Source organism: Uloborus diversus, chromosome 1 (genome assembly GCF_026930045.1).
Source record: "Uloborus diversus isolate 005 chromosome 1, Udiv.v.3.1, whole genome shotgun sequence".
In the NCBI taxonomy this organism is placed as follows: domain Eukaryota; kingdom Metazoa; phylum Arthropoda; class Arachnida; order Araneae; family Uloboridae; genus Uloborus; species Uloborus diversus.
Genome location: NC_072731.1, coordinates 138,621,763 through 138,627,762, shown reverse-complemented (window position 1 = coordinate 138,627,762; position 6,000 = coordinate 138,621,763). Strand labels below are relative to the sequence as shown.

The 6,000-nt window shown below is 35.0% G+C and overlaps 1 protein-coding gene across 1 annotated transcript in view; it reads left to right on the top strand.

The window, feature by feature from the left end:
- Nucleotides 1-6,000, top strand: part of LOC129232463 (vacuolar protein sorting-associated protein 37B-like) — a 33,152-nt gene that overhangs the window by 1,648 nt on the left and 25,504 nt on the right. The window lies entirely within an intron of this gene.

The window sequence follows — 6,000 nt, the reverse complement described above, 5'->3', positions numbered from 1 at the left end:
AACAAACTTAATTCATCTTAATCATAGTTCACTAATTCATCTGAATCATATTTCGTCTTATTTGAAAAACAATAAATTCTGTATACAACAGGAAGGGACAATGTAGTTTGTTTTAGAAGTAGTTAATTTTAAACGTGTTCGAATTAAAAAGGCTCAACTGTATTCAATATTTCCATTCTGATAATGATGAATAATATATCATTTATGTACAATAGAATTTATAAATATCTAAGTAAAATTATCACAGCAAAAATGACTTTTAACTGGTTTATTCAGAATTCTGACAATTTTTTAAAACATATTTTATGTGTATAGAATAAAGTTAGTATGCGCTTTGAACACACGCATACCTGCTAGCTTGGGCCAAAGGCCAAATTACAGGTACCAGGTGTTGAAAGTATGCAAAAAAAAAAAAAAAAAAGAACTTAACTTATTTTCCGAGAGTTGATTTTTATGTATGTTTTCCAAAACATTGTCAATAATTAGTAATAAATGCTGCCAGAATCTTCCCATGGGCAGAAATTGCTGCCAGATGCTGTATAGCTTGCAAAAATTATTGTATATTTTCCTATTTCATGTCAAGTGAACTAGTGTTTCTCGCCGAGCTGAAATTGTGAAGTCACTATTTCAGGCCATCTTTGGTAGTAACATTAAGTGGGGGGGGGGGGGGGGGGGAGAGAAGCAAACGGAATGGAAGTGCAAAAAACGAGCTTTGGAGTTAAAGTTTCAGCAACTGTCCTTAAAGAAACATTTTGATATTGAAGTTTTAAAAGCACAATTTCAGACTGTAAGTACATTGAAAAGTTAGGTTAAGAGGTGGGTTCTCTCCCTCGGAAATTTTTCAAAATTGAAGATCCAAAAATGCACTTTTTGACGGTGCGTTCTGACGCCATGGGAGGGGATAAAGATGAAGCATAAGGTTTTTTAGCATGAAGGTAAAACTCAATTTTAAAGCTATCTTTGGTGATAAGAGAAGCAGTGGATAATTCAGGGACTCTCTGCAGTAAAAACATATTCTAAACCTGTAACTTTGGTGACTGATGTTAAACAAGGGAGAGGAGTTAGGTTCTAGCCTCAAAATTTTAAGTTGCAATATGAAAAACCCAATTTTGTTTATATTTGGTCAAGTTAGAGGAGAAGAGTGGGTAAGCAGCTCTCCTCCGAAAAACTACTAAAATTAAAGTCCTAGAAATGAAATTTTAGGTTATCTTTGATGATATTATACAGGGGATGGGGATCGAGGGCTCTTCCCTCGATTTCTCAATTTTTTTGAAATTAAACGACAAAAGACAATTTTAGTCAAGGAGTATACATTAACACAAGTGTGCACATGCGTATATATAATTTTATTGCTTAAAGGGGGAATTATTACCCTCTATTCCCCTTTGGCCCCTCACCTTTGCCCTCTAATGATAAATCCATGCAAATATTTTAAACTGATATTTTCCCCATGGTTTAGCTGGATGTTTTCCCCATAGAAACCAATTTCAATACAGATTAGAGTTATTAAAATTCGACATTTTTAGTAACTTATTAATTGCTCGAGAAGAAATAGTTTTTACATTTTTGCAAATAAAAAAGTACTAAAAGCAAACAAATTTTAATTTTAAAGGGAAGGGGGGACGTTGAGCCCCCACTTTCCCTCCCATATGGGTGCCCTTGGTAATTGCATATGCAAAAATTTAAAAACTATTAGTTTTCCATAAACAATAAGGGATTTTTATCTTCTCAATTATTGATGGGGTTCAATCCTCAATTATTGAGGGAGTCCCCCCTCGGCCATGACGCCCTTGCACCAATCCTCAAAACTAAATTCGGCGAATAGGGTAAGTGTCCCAAGTATGGGCACTTGATTGTACATATCCTTCAAGCATTTGAGTGATGCTTTTCTTTCTTCTGATCTCATGTTTTGATCAAAGAAGACTCGAAATGGCTCAAGTACAACTTCACATTTTTGAGCTCTGTGCCTTTGTGCTATCACATATCACTAGAAAAGAATTCACTTTGGAATCGTTTCTGGTTGAAAACTTGTGTCATTGTTTTCATCAAAAAAAAAAGGATCTTTCAATGTCTGCGGTGCGGCCCCCGCAAGATTTATAAGGGCACCACTCCCCTGTTACAATGCTTTTGTATACCTTCCCCCCCATCTCACTGCGGGGGTTGCGGTAGTGCAATGTACGCCACTGTCTATGTATGACCAACGTAATCCAGCTTTGGATTCTAGTCAACCTTATGGCATCATATTTCAAAATACTGGTGAAAAAAAATGGGGGCCCCTAAGCCGGGTCTCATAGGCCTATTGGTAAATAAATCCTCGGGTGTAAAAAAACTTGTTCGTTAAGTTTCAGTGCGTAAAATCCTAAACCAACGTACTCGAGCTTTAAATTCTAGTCAAACTTTGGGTCCCTGTGGAATCGTAATTCAAAATAGTGGCGAAACAAATTTGGGGGGGGGGGGGGGCACCTGAACCAGACCTCATGAGCCTTTTGGTATATCAGTCCCCGATTTTATGGGCAACTTAAAATCCTAGAAAACGTTTTCCCACCGTGTTTTGTCAACACTGCGCTGCACAAATCCGATGATGAGCTTAAACCATAAAGAATGTGAATGGTTTTCACCAATCTCGCGAAGGGACCAAATGTAAAAGCTGCCGGATTGGTTTGTATTTCAGGGTTCGTACAGGTCATGGAAATCCTGGAAAGTCATGGAAAAAAAATAACAGAATTTCAGACCTGGAAAAGTCATGGAAAATTGAAATTTTCATTGAAAGTCATGGAAATTTATTTCAAGTCATGGAAAAATATCTTGGAAAAAGAGAAAGGAACAGTAACTAAAGGAGCATTAGAAATCTTGAGTGATTTAACAGTATAGCACATAAAAGCTATTAAAAGTGGAAAATTGAACGAATCAAAAATCAAATCTGAATTTTGAAATCTTATTGCATCCACTTCTGTTGCAGCCGCTTGCCGTTTTTTGCGATGTGATTTTACTGCCTGGCCATCACTTATTTTGAATTTTCTGTTATTTTCAACACTTCTATGTTTCATATTCTGTTGTAGCAAAATTTCACGTTTTTAGTTTTGCCACGCCCACTCAAAAAAAGAAATTCGATTGCATGCGAGTTCGATACCATCATTCGTAAGGACTTTATTACTAAATTTATCAGAGTTTATCTTAATTTGTTGAATGTTTTAGGAAGTAAAGATCTTAAGTCAGGCGATAGAATACAAAAGAAGAGGAATTCTAATGCTCTAAAACAGTAGTGCCCAACATACGGCACGCAAAACTAATCCATGCGACCTACTGCTACGTTCAATGTCGTGAATTAAACGTGTTCTGGAATTTCTGAACTTATTAATTTAAATGTGTTTGAAAATATGCAAATTTGTAAACAAAACAACAATACTTTTGAATCAGAAGATTGATTCATTACTGAATGGTTTTTTTTTAAAAGAGATCTGGTTTAGAAACATAAAGAGCTAAACTATGTGGCTTTACTTTAAAGAACCAAAATACTGTTAAGTTACGTGGATGATTAAAGTCACTGTTGACACTAAAAGGTAACTTTTGAAGCAAATTTATTGAAACTTAGTGATGACTCAAGCATCATCATATTCGCTTCACTGCATTTTGACTTTACTTAAAGTTATATGATGAAGACAAATAAGAATAGTTTAGTTTTTAAAGTGTGCATTTATATTTTTCCATTACGAGTAAGTGCTTCAATGAGGCTGTGGCATTCATGTAGACGTTTTGCTAATGCTCATTTCCAAATATTACCAAGTTTGAGATTAACTAGTGCTATTCTTTTCACGTGACGAGGTCATGAAAATTTTCATTGAAGTCATGAAAAAGTCTTGGAAAAGTCATGAAATTTTTTCATCCAAACAGAGTATGAACCCTGGTATTTTAATTCATGTTTTAATGCAACTTCAAAAATGTGCTTCATAAATTTGCAACACTATCAAAGTTTGAACTTACTATCAATCGATATTCAGTAATGCAATGTTTTGAATTGAAAAGTATCTCAAGATCTTTAGCAAGAAGCTGAGGATACTGGAATACATCGGTGCAACTTCGGGCTTCAATTTCTTGCTATAGTGGGGCCTCTCTATTAAATTTATTTACTCTATAGCTTAAATTCACAAAAATACTAAAACGTACTAACAACCTAAAGTACTTTAAGCTCCTAAAATGTTAAAGCTGCAGTGTTATAAAATTTTGTTTAAGTTTAACCTAGACAATTCAATATGTTCACAAAACTGCTCCACCAGTTTGGAGCCCTTTGTTTAAGGGATCCTAGATCCTCAGAATTTAGATCTTTGAAGCTGAAAATTTACAGATGTGGATTTCAAAGGCATGTCTACGCCTCTATAAAATTTCATACAAATTGGAAGTGGTCCGGTGAGAAGCACTAGTTCACTTGACATGGAATAGGCAAAGAAATACTATTTTTGTAAACTTTACAGCTTCTGGCAGCAATTTCTGCTCGTAGAAAGTGTGGCAGTATTTTTTAATTACTATTGACAGTGTTCTGTAAAACATACATGAAATTAAGTTCTCAGAGAAAAAATAAAGTCTTAATTTTTGTTTGCATTTATTCAAACGCTGGTGTCAACTGTATCTCAACAGTTGACAAAAGCTATAGAACAGCTTGAGGACTTTGTATTTTCCAGGGATGACGTTTTACTTCATTTGAAAAAAAAATAGAGACTAAGGCTCCGGGACCAGCTAATATTTATCCAAAAATTTTAGTTGAATGTGCAGAGGAATTAGTAGATGTAATTGTAAATATTTTCAATGCTTTCTTATAACTCGGGGACAGTGCCAGAGGATTGGAAGCTGGCTAACATTACATCGCTCTTCAAGAAAGGGCTAAAGGGGATGCAGGAAATTATAAACCTGTGAGTTTAACTTCGGTGGTTTGTAAAATTTTTGAAACATTGATAAAATTTAAGATAGTAAACTTTTTAGAGACTAATAATCTATTGACTAGTTTTCAGTATGGTTTCAGGAAAGGTAAATCTTGTGCAACTAGTTTACTACATTTCTATGACAGATTTACCATGGCTTTAGACAATAAGAAGCCTGTAGATGTTGTTTACATTGATTTTCAAAAAGCTTTGGATAAGGTACCCCATGTTGTTCTACTTAGCAAATTGGCTGATATAGGAATAGGAGGGAAAATTTTCATTTGAGTAAAAAACTGGCTGACCGGAAGAAAACAAAGAGTAGTTGTAAGGGGAAATTATTCTAAATGGAGTGAGATTTTAAGCGGGGTTCCTCAAGGATCAGTGTTAGGGCCTGTTTTGTTCATTGTTTTTATGAACAATATTCTTAAAAATATTTATGGGAACATGAATTGTTTTGCTGATGATGTCAAAGTTATGGGGATTGTAGAAAATGAAGAACAAGCAAATCAGCGGCAAGAGGATCTAGATCATATTATGAAGTGTGCTGATAAATGGGCTATGGCTGTTAATATTGGGAAAAGTCAAGTGCTACATTTAGGGCATGGAAATAAGTGTACAAGTTATTATTTGCAAGGTTTTGTCATTAGTCAGGCAGGAAAAGTTACTGATCTGGGCGTCTTAAAAAGTCAGGATTTGAAGTTTAGTCAACAGTGCAGCATAGCTCGTAACAAAGCCAATAAGATGCTGGGGTTTATCAATAGATCTATTTCAAACGAATCTAAGGAAGTTCTTCTGCCCTTATATAGAAGTTCGGTAAGACCTCATTTGAAGTATGCTGTTCAGCTTTGGTCTCTTTATCTTAATAAAGATATTAATGTATTGGAAAGGGTTCAAAGGTGGGCTACAAGGCTAATAAATGAGCTTTCTCATTTAGACTACGATTCCAGGCTTAGAATGCAAAAAATGTACAGTCTTGAGCAAAGAAGAGACCGAGGGGACATGATTCAGTTGTTTAAATTTATTAAAATGAAAAATGCTGCTGGGCTAAAGTTTCATTGTTTTAAGCTATTTAAATCTCAGGCTAACA